Source organism: Oncorhynchus mykiss, chromosome 27 (genome assembly GCF_013265735.2).
Source record: "Oncorhynchus mykiss isolate Arlee chromosome 27, USDA_OmykA_1.1, whole genome shotgun sequence".
Lineage (NCBI taxonomy): Eukaryota > Metazoa > Chordata > Actinopteri > Salmoniformes > Salmonidae > Oncorhynchus > Oncorhynchus mykiss.
In genome coordinates, this window is record NC_048591.1 from 43533362 (window position 1) to 43549208 (window position 15847).

Consider the following 15847-nt stretch of genomic DNA (forward strand, 5'->3'; position numbering starts at 1 on the left):
TTGCTTCCCTCCACAGGTTCCAGAACCCCTCCTGGTGCTTCCCTCCACAGGTTCCAGAACCCCTCCTGGTGCTTCCCTCCACAGGTTCCTGAACCCCTCCTGGTGCTTCGCTCCACAGGTTCCAGAACCACGCCCGGTGCTTCCCTCCACAGGTTCCAGAACCACGCCCGGTGCTTCGCTCCTCAGGTTCCAGAACCCCGCCCGGTGCTTCCCTCCACAGGTTCCAGAACCACGCCCGGTGCTTCCCTCCACAGGTTCCTGAACCCCTCCTGGTGCTTCCCTCCACAGGTTCCTGAACCCCTCCCGGTGCTTCCCTCCACAGGTTCCAGAACCCCGCCTGGTGCTTCCCTCCACAGGTTCCTGAACCCCTCCTGGTGCTTCCCTCCACAGGTTCCTGAACCCCTCCTGGTGCTTCCCTCCACAGGTTCCTGAACCCCTCCTGGTGCTTCCCTCCACAGGTTCCTGAACCCCTCCTGGTGCTTCCCTCCACAGGTTCCTGAACCCCTCCTGGTGCTTCCCTCCACAGGTTCCAGAACCTCTCCTGGTGCTTCCCTCCACAGGTTCCAGAACCCCGCCTGGTGCTTCCCTCCACAGGTTCCAGAACCACGCCCGGTGCTTCCCTCCACAGGTTCCAGAACCACGCCCGGTGCTTCCCTCCACAGGTTCCAGAACCCCTCCTGGTGCTTCCCTCCACAGGTTCCTGAACCCCTCCTGGTGCTTCCCTCCACAGGTTCCTGAACCATATAGACAGATGTAACGGTGTCAGATTGTATTGGATAAACTCACCCCAACAGCTTGAAATGTTGTCAATAGTGCCGTTGAATTGGATAATTTTTTGGTGGCGCAACTAGTTAGTACGTTCTCAAGCAGAGACGTCAAATGTGATGATGAGGCAGAGGGTGCAAGATCAAGTACCTGCAATGATGTTGTGAGAAAGGAAGGAATTACTGCTAAGCAGGCACAGTGTATCCTGTTACACAAAGACTGGGCTATTTGAAAACTTTTTATTATGGAAAACCAAGTGAAAATAAAGGAATAAAGATTATTAAAACACGTTAAGAGAGCGAGGCACTCCCTTAAAAGTGTGAAGAGGAAATGTCTTCAGTGAATACCTGATTAAAACTGTTAATAAGAATGACCTGCCATTCATGAACATGATCCCCGGGCTACTGCACAGAGCATGAACATGATCCCCGGGCTACTGCACAGAGCATGAACATGATCCCAGGGCTACTGAACAGAGCATGAACATGATCCCCGGGCTACTGCACAGAGCATGAACATGATCCCCGGGCTACTGCACAGAGCATGAACATGATCCCAGGGCTACTGCACAGAGCATGAACATGATCCCCGGGCTACTGCACAGAGCATGAACATGATCCCAGGGATACTGAACAGAGCATGAACATGATCCCAGGACTACTGCATAGAGCATGATCACAGGGCTACTGCACAGAGCATGAACATGATCCCAGGGCTACTGCACAGAGCATGAACATGATCCCCGGGCTACTGCACAGAGCATGAACATGATCCCCGGGCTACTGCACAGAGCATGAACATGATCCCCGGGCTACTGCACAGAGCATGAACATGATCCCCGGGCTACTGCACAGAGCATGAACATGATCCCCGGGCTACTGCACAGAGCATGAACATGATCCCAGGGCTACTGCACAGAGCATGAACATGATCCCAGGGCTACTGCACAGAGCATGATCCCCGGGCTACTGCACAGAGCATGAACATGATCCCCGGGCTACTGCACAGAGCATGATCCCCGGGCTACTGCACAGAGCATGATCCCTGGGCTACTGCACAGAGCATGAACATGATCCCATGGCTACTGCACAAATCAGAAGCCTGATCCCCGGGCTACTGCACAAAGCAGGAGCCTGATCCCTGGGCTACTGCACAAAGCAGGAACATGATCCCAGGGCTACTGCACTGGGCCGAAGTATCTGGGAATGAGATTAGCCATTTATAGACATCGTTGAATGTGTCCCTCAAGTTAATTTTCATGAAAAAGTCTTAGGCAATAAATATAAATATACACACAAAATATACACACACAAAAAAAAAAACCATTCACTCTTCCCTGTCTATTCACAGAAGGCGAAAGGGCTACGATAGTTGATTTTGATTGCTTGTGATACATTTTCTGGTCCTTAAACTTGTCACAATCCCCCCCCCCCCCCCAGCTGTATAATAAATGTACACAAGCCTGATGGCTACCTACACTGAGTAGACCAAATATTAGGAACACCTTCCCAACTATTGAGTTGCACCCCCTTGCTTTGTTCTCAGAACAGCCTCAATTTGTTGGGAGTATGGACTCCACAAGGAGTCGAAAGCATTCCTCAGGAATGCTGGCCCATATCGACTACAATGTTTCCCATAGTTGTGTCAAATTGGCTGGATGGGCCTGGCACCTGCTACCATACCCCGTTCAAAGGCACTTCAATATTTTGTCTTGCCCATTCACCCTCTGAATGGCACACATACACAATCCATGTCTCAATTGTGTCAAGGTTTAAAAATCCATCTTTAACCGGTCTTCTCCCCCTTCACCTTCACTGATTTGAAGTTGCAAATTTTGATTGTATGAACACAGATTTGATTGTTTTGTGAAGAAGAGAGTTCTATATAAAACAAAGAAGAAACAGCATAAGCACCTCAACATTTTAAATCACAAGTTTTCCATCAACAAAGTCTGTCAGGCACCAGGGTGATGCAGCTTGGCAGCCATTTTGTGCCCAAGGCCATTTTGGGGCCAACACCACCAGTGCTTCAGTGGTGGGTGTAGTGATTAAGTGAAGAGCCAGCGGGGACCAGTTTCCTCCTCTGTGGTTAGATGGGACACATCCTTAAGGCGTCGGCTAGCTACAGTTCGGCTGGCGCCTAGCCGTAGGCAAACAAGTGTGCTCACATACTCCCTTGAAAAATGTGAAAAAAAGTGTCAATAGTACTGTTTGTCTATATTGAGATGCCGTAGCCAGAATACACTTCCTCAAAATAGTCAGAATTCATCTGAGATAACTTATGAAATCTGTCATTCATTTTAACGTTTTGCAGAGATCTTAGACGCGCAATTTTACATCTAACTAAGAGGTTTGGTGCAGTATTTCTCAAGTGGAAAAAAATGGGCATGAAAACTAGTCGTCTCTTGTTGAACGACAATAAAAAAAACACTTCATTGAAGAATCCCTGCTGTTGACCAATCACCGACAAAAAGGGGCAGACTTCAGCTACAGATTTCGACTTGCCTCACGGATTTTGTTGTTTGTTTGTGTGTGTGCACGAACAGCTGAAAAAAAAAAAAAGACTAAGACCAAAACAAAACAACAACAAAAATCATAAAATATCATTATAATATTATACACAAACTGTTTCTGAACAGTTTTGGATGGGAAGCATACTGACGCCTTTAGCTTTCCCAGTGGCTGGTCAGTAAGGAGTGGTTAGATGGCACCATTTTCCCCTTATACACTACTTTTTGAACAGAGCCTTATGGGTATAGGATGGGGAATATGGTGCCTTTTTGGGAGCCATCACTCACTCTCACCAATGGCTGCAGAGTTAGGTTGGATGAATCATTAAATACATTTTGAGTCTCTCGCTGAGAGGTGACTGACAGGGAGATGAGGGTTAGAATGGTAGTGCACTACATAGTGCGTCATATTGAGACGTTTAACTTAGTGTCCCAGCGGCAGGTCAGCAGGGAACCAGTTTCCTCCTCTGTGGTTAGATAGGCTTTGTCAAAAACGGCACATTATTCTCTACATTTGACCAGAGCCCTATGGGCCCTTATTTCCTATATAGAGCCCTATGGGCCCCTATTTCCTATATAGAGCCCTATGGGCCCCTATTTCCTAAAAGAGCCCTATGGGCCCCTATTTTCTATACAGAGCCCTATGGGCCCCGATTTCCTATACAGAGCCCTATGGGCCCCGATTTCCTATATAGATTTCTATAGGCCCCTAATTCCTATATAGAGCCCTATGGGCCCCTATTTCCTATACAGAGCCCTATGGGCCCCGATTTCATATATAGAGCCCTATGGGCCCCTATTTCATATATAGAGCCCTATGGGCCAATATTTCCTATACAGAGCCCTATGGGCCCCTATTTCCTATACAGAGCCCTATGGGCCCCTATTTCCTATATAGAGCCCGTGTCAAAAGTAGTGCACCATATAGGGAATAGGGTGCAATTTGAGACGCATCCTTAGTGTCCCAGAGGCCGGTCGTTGTAGGTGCTATACCCCAGAGTGGGTGGGGCCTTCCTCCTCCTTGCTGTGGAAACCACAGTGGGTGTGGCTGTGGGCGTGTCGACGGCGTGTGGCCTCCAATAGGGAGTCGTCAGGGACAGGAAGTGTCTCATAAAGCAAAGCGTTCAGGGTCTCCTCGTAGATCCTGGCCTCTGGAAACTCCACCTGAGCTAGAGAGACGGACGGATAGGGTCAACATTAAGATTAGCTACAGTACAAAAGATAGTGTGCCTGTGTCAGCAACGATGGACTGCCATGAACGAGTGAGTGAGTGAGTGAGTGAGTGATGCCATGAACGAGTGAGTGAGTGAGTGAGTGATGCCATGAACGAGTGAGTGAGTGAGTGAGTGAGTGATGCCATGAACGAGTGAGTGAGTGAGTGAGTGAGTGAGTGTGTGAGTGTGTGTGTGAGTGTGTGTGTGTGAAACCCCTAACCAACCTTGGTCTGTTTTTTCTCTGTGGCGTAGACTATGGATGTGCAGCAGACCTCCGCCAGTTTGCGTCCCTGTCCGTAGAACGACCAGCAGCAGATCTCGTCGCCGATCACGTCCTTGATGAAAAGAACACAGCCATTGTAGCTCAGAGACAGCTTGTCAAACAGCTCAATGTTCTTCAACAGGTTGTCGTCTGAGTTACTGTGGAGGAATTACAACCCACGGGTCAACAGGTTGTCATCTGAGTTACTGTGGAGGAATTACAACCCACGGGTCAACAGGTTGTCGTCTGAGTTACTGTGGAGGAATTACAACCCACGGGTCAACAGGTTGTCGTCTGAATTACTGTGGAGGAATTACAACCCACGGGTCAACAGGTTGTCGTCTGAATTACTGTGGAGGAATTACAACCCACGGGTCAACAGGTTGTCGTCTGAATTACTGTGGAGGAATTACAACCCACGGGTCAACAGGTTGTCGTCTGAATTACTGTGGAGGAATTACAACTCACGGGTCAACAGGTTGTCGTCTGAGTTACTGTGGAGGAATTACAACCCACGGGTCAACAGGTTGTCGTCTGAGTTACTGTGGAGGAATTACAACCCACGGGTCAACAGGTTGTCGTCTGAGTTACTGTGGAGGAATTACAACCCACGGGTCAACAGGTTGTCGTCTGAGTTACTGTGGCGGAATTACAACCCACGGGTCAACAGGTTGTCGTCTGAGTTACTGTGGAGGAATTACAACTCATGGATCAGGAGGTACAGCATTCCATTGTCAACACAGAGGACATAACGAGTACTTGAGAGGCCCTCACTAAGCACTTACCAATGAACTATTACTGACTCTCCAAACAACAGAACAAGCATAGGGCTGCCATTTTGTAAGGCACTATACTTGTAGAAGCTCACCTTGTATAGGAGTACTTGTTGTTGCTTCTTTTGTACAGCAGCTTTACCACAGGCTTGGTGTAGGCCTGGATCAGTCTCTCTTCCTCCTTGGCAGAGGTGACAACAGGGATTACACACAGAGACTGCTCCTTCTGGTCCTGTTAATCAAAACAGACACCACAGGCAGGCTGTTACAGTACATAAGAGAAAAAGAGGACCTGAACCAGTCTAAACAATGTCTGGTTCTACTCTCACTGGCTCTGTGCTGCTGAACAATACCAAGGATGCATGTCAGGACTAGAGGTCGACCGATTCATCGGAACGGTCGATTAATTAGGGCCGATTTCAAGTTTTCATAACAATCGGTAATCTGCATTTCTGGACACCGATTATGTCCGATTATATTGCACTCCGCGAGGAGACTGCGTGGCATTCACGATTCCTGTCGTTGCACCAGTGTACCTAACCATAAACATCAATGCCTTCCTTAAAATCCATACACAAGTATATATTTTTAAACCTGCATATTTAGTTAAAATAAATTCATGTTAGCAGGCAATATTAACTAGGGAAATTGTGTCACTTCTCTTGCGTTCTGTGCAAGCAGAGTCAGGGTATATGCAGCAGTTTGGGCTGCCTGGCTCGTTGCGAACTGTGTGAAGACCATTTCTTCCTAACAAAGACCGTAATTAATTTGCCAGGATTTTACATGATTATGACATAACATTGAAGGTTGTGCAATGTAACAGCAGTATTTAGACTTATGGATGCCACCTGTTCGATAAAATAAGGAACGGTTCCGAAATTCACTGATAAAATAATAAACGTTTTGTTTTCGAAATGATAGTTTCTGGATTCTACCATATTCATCACCAAAGGCTCACATTTCTGTGTGTTTATTATATTATAATTAAGTCTATGATTTGATATTTGATAGAGCAGTCTGACTGAGCACTGGTAGGCAGCAGCAGGCTCGTAAGCATTCATTCAAACAGCACTTTCCTGCGTTTGCCAGCAGCTCTTTGCAATGCTTGAAGCACAGCCCTGTTTATGACTTCAAGCCTATCAACTCCCGAGATTAGGCTGGCAATACTATAGTGCCTATAAGAACATCAAATAGTGAAAGGTATATGAAATACAAATGGTATAGAGAGAAATAGTCCTATAAATACTATATAAACTACAACCTAAAACCTCTTACCTGGGAATATTGAAGTCTCATGTTAAAAGGAACCACCAACTTTCATATGTTCTGAGCAAGGAACTTAAACGTTAGCTTTCTTACATGGCACATATTGCACTTTTACTTTCTTCTCCAAAACTTTGTTTTTGCATTATTTAAACCAAATTGAACATTTTTCAATATTTATTTGAGACTAAATTGATTTTTATTTATGTATTATATTAAGTTCAAATAAAAGTGTTCATTCAGTATTGTTGTACTTGTCATTATTACACATACACACACACACATACATACATACACATATATATATGCCCTGACTAGAGGTCGACCAACACATTCTTAAAATAAAGTGGTGATCTGACCAAAAACAGGGATTTTTTACTAGGATTAAATGTAAGAAATTGTGAAGATCTGAGTTTAACACAGACATTTAATCCTAGTAAAAAATCCCTGTTTTCGGTCAGATCACCACTTTATTTTAAGAATGTGAAATGTCAAAATAATAATAGAGAGAATGATTTAGCTCTGCTTTTTCACATTCCCAGTGGGCCAGGAGTTTTTTCAGTTCTGCCCACAAATGTTCTATAGGATTGAGGTCAGGGCTTTGTGATGGCCACTCCAATACCTTGACTTTGTTGTCCTCAAGCCATTTTGCCACAACTTTGGAAGTATGCTTGGAAGACCCATTTGTGAGCTTTAACTTCCTGACAGATGTTTCTCCAAAAAGTACGAACTTTGTCCCCATGTGCAGAAAACCGTAGTCTGGCTTTTTTTATGGCGGTTTTGGAGCAGTGTCTTCTTCCTTGCTGAGGGGCCTTTCAGGTTATGTCGATATAGGACTCGTTTTACTGTGGATATTGATACTTTTGTACCTGTTTCCTCCAGCATCTTCAGAAGGTCCTTTGCTGTTGTTCTGGGATTGATTAGCACTTTTCACACCAGAGTACATTCATCTAGGAGACAGAACGCGTCTCCTTCTTGAGCGGTATGACGACTGCATGGTCCCATGGTGTTTATACTTGCATACTATTGTTTGTACAGACGAAAGTGGTACCTTCAGGTGTTTGGAAATTGCTCCCAAGGATGAACCAGACTTGTGGAGGTCTACAATTTATTTTCTAAGGTCTTGGCTGATTTCTTTTGATTTTCCCATGATGTCAAGCAAAGAGGCACTGAGTTTGAAGGTATGCCTTGAAATACATCCACAGGTACACCTCCAATTGACTCAAATGATGTCACTTAGCATATCAGAAGATTCTAAAGCAATGACATCATTTTCTGGAAATTTCCAAGCTGTTTAAAGGCACAGTGAACTTTGTGCATGTAAACTTCTGACCCACTGGAATTGTGATACAGTGAATTATAAGTGAAATAATCTGTCTGTAAACAAAGGTTGGAAAAATGACTTGTGTCATGTACAAAGTAGATGTCCTAACCGACTTGCCAAAACTATAGTTTGTTAACAAGACATTTGTGGAGTGGTTGAAAAACGAGTTTTAATGACTCCAACCTAAGTGTATGTAAACTTCCGACTTCAACTGTATATTCTATTGGACTGTATGAGTGGAATATAACCTATATTCTATTGGACTGTATGAGTGGAATATAACCTATATTCTATTGGACTGTATGAGTTAGGGTTAGTGGAATATAACCTATATTATTTTGGACTGTATGAGTTAGGGTTAGTGGAATATAACCTATATTCTATTGGACTGTATGAGTGGAATATAACCTATATTCTATTGGACTGTATGATTTAGGGTTAGTGGAATATAACCTATATTATTTTGGACTGTATGAGTTAGGGTTAGTGGAATATAACCTATATTCTATTGGACTGTATGAGTTAGGGTTAGTGGAATATATCCTATATTCTATTGGACTGTATGAGTTAGGGTTAGTGGAATATAACCTATATTATTTTGGACTGTATGAGTTAGGGTTAGTGGAATATAACCTATATTCTATTGGACTGTATGAGTTAGGGTTAGTGGTTAGTGGAATATAACCTATATTCTATTGGACTGTATGAGTTAGGGTTAGTGGAATATAACCTATATTCTATTGGACTGTATGAGTTAGGGTTAGTGGATAGTGTTGGACTGTATGAGTTAGGGTTAGTGGATAGTGGTAAATAACCTATATTCTATTGGACTGTATGAGTTAGGGTTAGTGGAATATAACCTATATTCGTTTGGACTGTATGAGTTAGGGTTAGTGGAATATAACCTATATTATATTGGACTGTATGAGTTAGGGTTAGTGGAATAAAACCTATATTCTTTTGGACTGTATGAGTTAGGGTTAGTGGAATATAACCTATATTATATTGGACTGTATGAGTTAGGGTTAGTGGATAGTGGAATATATCCTATATTCTATTGGACTGTATGAGTTAGGGTTAGTGGAATATAACCTATATTCGTTTGGACTGTATGAGTTAGGGTTAGTGGAATATAACCTATATTCTATTGGACTGTATGAGTTAGGGTTAGTGGAATATATCCTATATTCTATTGGACTGTATGAGTTAGGGTTAGTGGAATATAACCTATATTCTATTGGACTGTATGTGTTAGGGTTAGTGGAATATAACCTATATTCTATGGGACTGTATGAGTTAGGGTTAGTGGAATATATCCTATATTCTATTGGACTGTATGAGTTAGGGTTAGTGGATAGTGTTGGACTGTATGAGTTAGGGTTAGTGGAATATATCCTATATTCTATGGGACTGTATGAGTTAGGGTTAGTGGATAGTGGAATATATCCTATATTCTATGGGACTGTATGAGTTAGGGTTAGTGGAATATATCCTATATTCTATTGGACTGTATGAGTTTGGGTTAGTGGAATATAACCTATATTCTATTGGACTGTATGAGTTTGGGTTAGTGGAATATATCCTATATTCTATGGGACTGTATGAGTTAGGGTTAGTGGAATATAACCTATATTCTATTGGACTGTATGAGTTAGGGTTAGTGGATAGTGTTAGACTGTATGAGTTAGGGTTAGTGGAATATAACCTATATTCTATGGGACTGTATGAGTTAGGGTTAGTGGAATATAACCTATATTCTATTGGACTGTATGAGTTAGGGTTAGTGGAATATATCCTATATTCTATTGGACTGTATGAGTTAGGGTTAGTGGAATATAACCTATATTCTATTGGACTGTATGAGTTTGGGTTAGTGGAATATATCCTATATTCTATTGGACTGTATGAGTTAGGGTTAGTGGAATATAACCTATATTATATTGGACTGTATGAGTTTGGGTTAGTGGAATATATCCTATATTCTATGGGACTGTATGAGTTAGGGTTAGTGGATAGTGTTAGACTGTATGAGTTAGGGTTAGTGGAATATAACCTATATTCTATTGGACTGTATGAGTTAGGGTTAGTGGATAGTGTTAGACTGTATGAGTTAGGGTTAGTGGATAGTGGAATATATCCTATATTCTATTGGACTGTATGAGTTAGGGTTAGTGGAATATAACCTATATTCTATTGGACTGTATGAGTTAGGGTTAGTGGATAGTGGAATATATCCTATATTCTATTGGACTGTATGAGTTAGGGTTAGTGGAATATAACCTATATCCTATTGAAGTGTATGAGTTAGTGGATAGTGGAATATATCCTATATTCTATTGGACTGTATGAGTTAGGGTTAGTGGAATATAACCTATATTCTATTGGACTGTATGAGTTAGGGTTAGTGGAATATAACCAATATTATATTGGACTGTATGAGTTAGGGTTAGTGGTTAGTGGAATATAACCTATATTATATTGGACTGTATGAGTTAGGGTTAGTGGATAGTGGAATATATCCTATATTCTATTGGACTGTATGAGTTAGGGTTAGTGGAATATAACCTATATTCTATTGGACTGTATGAGTTAGGGTTAGTGGAATATAACCTATATTCTATTGGACTGTATGAGTTTGGGTTAGTGGAATATATCCTATATTCTATGGGACTGTATGAGTTAGGGTTAGTGGATAGTGTTGGACTGTATGAGTTAGGGTTAGTGGAATATATCCTATATTCTATGGGACTGTATGAGTTAGGGTTAGTGGATAGTGTTAGACTGTATGAGTTAGGGTTAGTGGAATATATCCTATATTCTATGGGACTGTATGAGTTAGGGTTAGTGGAATATAACCTATATTCTATTGGACTGTATGAGTTAGTGGAATATAACCTATATTCTATTGGACTGTATGAGTTAGGGTTAGTGGAATATATCCTATATTCTATTGGACTGTATGAGTTCGGGTTAGTGGAATATAACCTCTTTACCACATCTACAGGTTAATGGATCGCAGACCGTGGGGAATAGAAGCAGGACGCCAGATTGGATTCAACAAATCTGATCTAACAAAGGGGATATTCGTCATATCCAACATGATTGATGTATTGTAACAGGCCCACAATGTGGTAACTGAAGTCCAATTTGGATATATTTGTCTGTTTCCACTTTTCAGGTTTAGAAGAAGTGACTGCTAAATGCTAACTCCTGTTCGTATAAGCTGGTAGCTCAGCTAGCATACAGAAATCAGTGGTGGTAGTCAAAGTCGTTTTTTAAACTGTAATGCCGTTGATTGGCGACGATGACATGAAAATGTTTTGGGGTTGGCATCCATACAAATATTACCTACCGATTTATAACCCAACATAGTGTATTTCACCCACGCGTTTCCATAGCATTTCCATTGTTTTGGTTGGGTTCGATTGATCTCTCTACCGCATGTTTCATTGCCCACTGTCACCATGGAGACAGCAGAACCTCCCAGTAGAACCTTGGCTAGTCCAAATACTGAATGCCATGCATTCCAATGAACATCTATCACACTGACACAGCCTGCATCCTAAATGGCATCCTAGCGGGCAGCAGGTAGCCTGGCAGTTAAGAGCGTTGGACCAGTAACCGAAAGGTGGGGATATAAGGTGGGATATATCCACTGTTTAACCCCCCCCCCCAACACCAACTACTCCCTGGGCGCCAATGGTGCACTGCATAGGGAATAGAGTGCCATTTGAGACTCAGGCACATTATACCCACAGTCATGGCATTTTGGATGAAGGTGATTGGCCAGCCAAATTACTGCGGTTCTCGTAATAGATATATACATTTTCTTCTCCTCTGCACCTGACTGCATGTGCTGCCATAGAAATATATTGAATAGAACAAGCGTCCCCATTCAAGTCAATGATGGGTGGACATTGCAAGTGTACTCATAAGAGCAAAGCAGGAAGTAAAAGATGTGCTAAAATATGTGGTGCGATTTGTTGATTCAACTCAACTGACATTACAAAAAAACACATTCCATTGCATGAGCCACATCAGTTAACATCATGTCAATGAACATTCTACATTACCATGGAAATAATTGCATCACAATATCAGGCAGCCATTGAAAGGGTACCCATGAGTTAACCAATCAAATTGCCTGTGTTAGAGGTTCCATTCCCATTCTATGTGTGTTTCTGCTGCATTGTGTGTGTGTGTGTGTGGGGGGGGGGGGGTTGCCTAGGCAACCAAAGACTTGTTTTCTCGTGTCAACAAGGAGTAACAAAGTTTCATCGCGTTGTTAAGAGTCCATGTTCCGGCTGAAACGGACTCAACCACACAAATCCCTGTCCGTCCGGTCTTCAGTCAGCTGTTCAGTCAACAAACAGCTTCTTTTTTTTCTCTCTCTTTATGACGGTTATTTCCATTTGAATCCATAATCGTCGGTTATAACGGTAATTGTGCCAGCCCTAACTGGCACAGATGGTAAACAAACAGTATTGTTGTCCTACAGCCACTAACACAGTAGACACCCTGGTCCAGAGCAAGTAAAATATCACAACATGAGGAAGGAAGCAATCTGTGGAGCGTAAGTCACGTTCAAGTCGGCATGGCCAAGACAACAGCAAACATGCACAGATCTAGGATCTAGTAAAGCGGTAGGTTGGATCAGTAGTGAGGTCAACACACTCCTACAACACAGCCTGCATTCCAAATGGCACTCTATTCCCCTATGTAGTGCATTGCTTTCATCCAGAATCCTACGGGCCCTGGTCAAAAGTAGTGCACTCTATAGGGAATATGGTTCCATTTGGGACACACGTCTCTCTGTGTCACTGACCTGCAAGTCTCCCTGGCACAGCTCCACCAGACCCTGGATGAGATAATGATTTGTCTCTGCCAGCAGCTCTAGAGGCCCCTGTCTGCCAGGGGGCAAGGTGACCTCCTTCCTCCCGCAGGTACATCAGGATGGAGGTAAAGTGCTACCCACAACGATCTATCAGGATCCAGCCTGGACGGGAACACACAAGGCAAGTGAACGGCAACGGTCGAATTCCAATCAGATTTTTAGAGTAGTGTAGTTCTGTGTATCTTGTTGATGAAATGCCTGCCATGGGGCCTGTACATCTAAATTGTATTTGTATTCATTGCAGATGATTGTTGTTTTAGTCATGTGTTACATTCCCGAAGTCTGTATTAAGACTAAGTGGAGTTTCATCTATGTTTCTGATCCATAAGAGTGACTGAGAGACGTTCTGGAAGTCTCCAACGTCCTTCTCACCTTCTCTGTCAATCAAGACCTCCTTCCTGCCACTGAACATGGCCTTCAGCACGGAGTCCTGCCTGGTGAGCACCTGCAGCGTGGTGTAGAACAGGGTCCCCCCTACGTTTAGACGCACATACTTGTTACCCAGGCCCAACGCCGCTCTGTAGCTGCACGTCTTGGACTTGGGACACGCCATCTGGGAGGCTGTGGAGGGGGAGAATATAATATAACTTTATTGTCTATTCAAGGATGAAAATGTTTCTTTGGCATCACCATATAAGCATTTAAAATATTATTTTTAATGTGTATGATGTGTAAGTGTATGCAGTCTGCCTAGCACACTGTATAGCCTACATAAACACAGAGGATATTGGCACATCATTCGTAACTGACCATAGCTGCCCTGATTGCCCACTATTCCATGTATACCTTCATGGGAAGGTCTAATGGCTTGTGAGCCAGTGGAGATGACCTGGGTTTGGAGGCATAGCCGGTGCAGGGGGAGCTGGCAGCTGTCCCCGGACATGTCCCTCTGAAGGTAGATGACCACCCTGCAGATGGAGGTCCTGATGTCCCCCGCCGTGGTGACAGCTACTGGGGGGGGGGGGCACAGCCTTTCACTGGCCAGGCAGATCATACCTGGTGCATGGGAGGCAATAGAAACGTACAGCAAAAACCTCAATCCTCTGGCCTGTGCTGAGATGACAGACTAACAAGGTGACAGTTGGGAAAATGTCCCTCTGAAAGGAATGAAATCTGAACCCTTGATTTATAGTCATTGAGTGAAATTAGAGGGGAGTTGCTCTGGCCAATGCGGTCATACTTAAAACACCAGTGGTCGAGAACACTGTGAACACAATGGAGAGGAAGCCACCCATCCAATCAGTATCTCCCTCTCCATTTCCCCTAGCATGGAATTTAGCAGGGCCCACAACACTGTGTGTGTGTGTGTGTGTGTGTCTTATTTCAAATCAAAATTGATTTGTCACATACACATGTTTCGCAGATGTTATTGCGGGTGTAGTGAAATGCTTGTGTTTCTTAACTCCAACAGTGCAGTAATATCTAACAAGTAATATCTAACAATACACACAACCTAAAAGTAAAAGAATGGAATTAAGAAATATATAAATATTAGGATGAGCGATGTCGTAGTGGCATAGACTAAAATACTGTAGAATAGAATACAGTATATACACATGAGATGAGTAAAGCAAAAATATGTAAACATTATTAAAGTGACAAGTGTTCCATTTATTAAAGTGGCCAGTGATTGGACCTTAAATAAAGGTTACATTTCAAGTCTACATACAGTGTATGGGGCAGCAGCATCTAAGGTGCAGGGTTACGTAACAGGGTGGAAGCTGCCCTCGTGATGGCTAATTTGGTAGAATGTCCCCAAAAACGTTTCATACCAGAGGAAGACAGTCTGTCTCTGGGGAACTTTGATTCCGCTGGGTGCAGTAGTGTAATTCCAACCAGCAGAGGAAGTTATGTATTGTGATATCCAACCATTCCACATATATCTACTCCTACGGAACTGTCATATGTCCTAATACGTAGTACAATTTGTGACAACTAAATTAGGTCTAAAACGTCTGTACATATAATTATGAGATAACGCTAACTAGCAACATGCCACATTAGGTTTGAGTCACAAACTGTAGTTCAGCTAGAGCTATATACTAGTTAACTAGACCTATTTGTTTTATTTTGTTCTACTGTATTATTGATTGTATGTTTGTTTATTCCATGTGTAACTCTGTGTTGTTGTTTGTGTCACACTGCTTTTGTGTCACAATGACACATTATATAAACTCTTTAGAGTGTTTTATTTACAGTTTAGAGGAGATAAGTTGGACAGATCGAGTGAAAAAAGGCAATTTTCCCACACGACATCTCTCCTTCTCACTATCACGCATTAGTTTCGCTTCCCCACCTGCAATTTTTTTTAAAGACCCAACGGGGCTCATTGCCTTCTTGAATCATGCAGAAACGGGCAGCGTTTAGGTCATGTAATTGATTCTGTTGGAAAGGGGAGAAATGGTGCTTTACAATGGTATTGACATTACAGTTGATCTGGAAGTATTACGTTTTGGGGGCGCTAAAATAAGGGCAATTGTTCGGACCAAGGCGATGTACGAGTTTACGTCACCTAACTGACTTTACTAGTACTGGCTAACTTATTGTTGTTAGCCAGCTATAATATGTAAAGTACAAATTCAAGAACATTGAGACAAACCTTGGAACGACGTAGTCCTAGTGTATAATAACTAGGTAACGTTTCAAATCGAATTTAAAATATAACGATTAAAAAGCACACACAAAAAACTAGCTAACTTTCTAGATACTCACCCACGCCTTCTTTCTCTTGGGATACGTTTGTTGTTAGTTTGTTGAACAGCTGTTCGTTAGTACATTAAAAGCTATGTTATATGTACGCCACCTACAATTGTCAATGTTAACAAGGCAACGACGATAAATAA

At 42.8% G+C, this 15847-nt stretch overlaps 1 pseudogene; it reads right to left on the bottom strand.

The window, feature by feature from the left end:
- Positions 1-2193: 2193 nt before the first annotated feature.
- Positions 2194-15843, bottom strand: LOC110508094 (annotated as a pseudogene).
- Between the last annotated feature and the right edge of the window lie 4 nt (positions 15844-15847).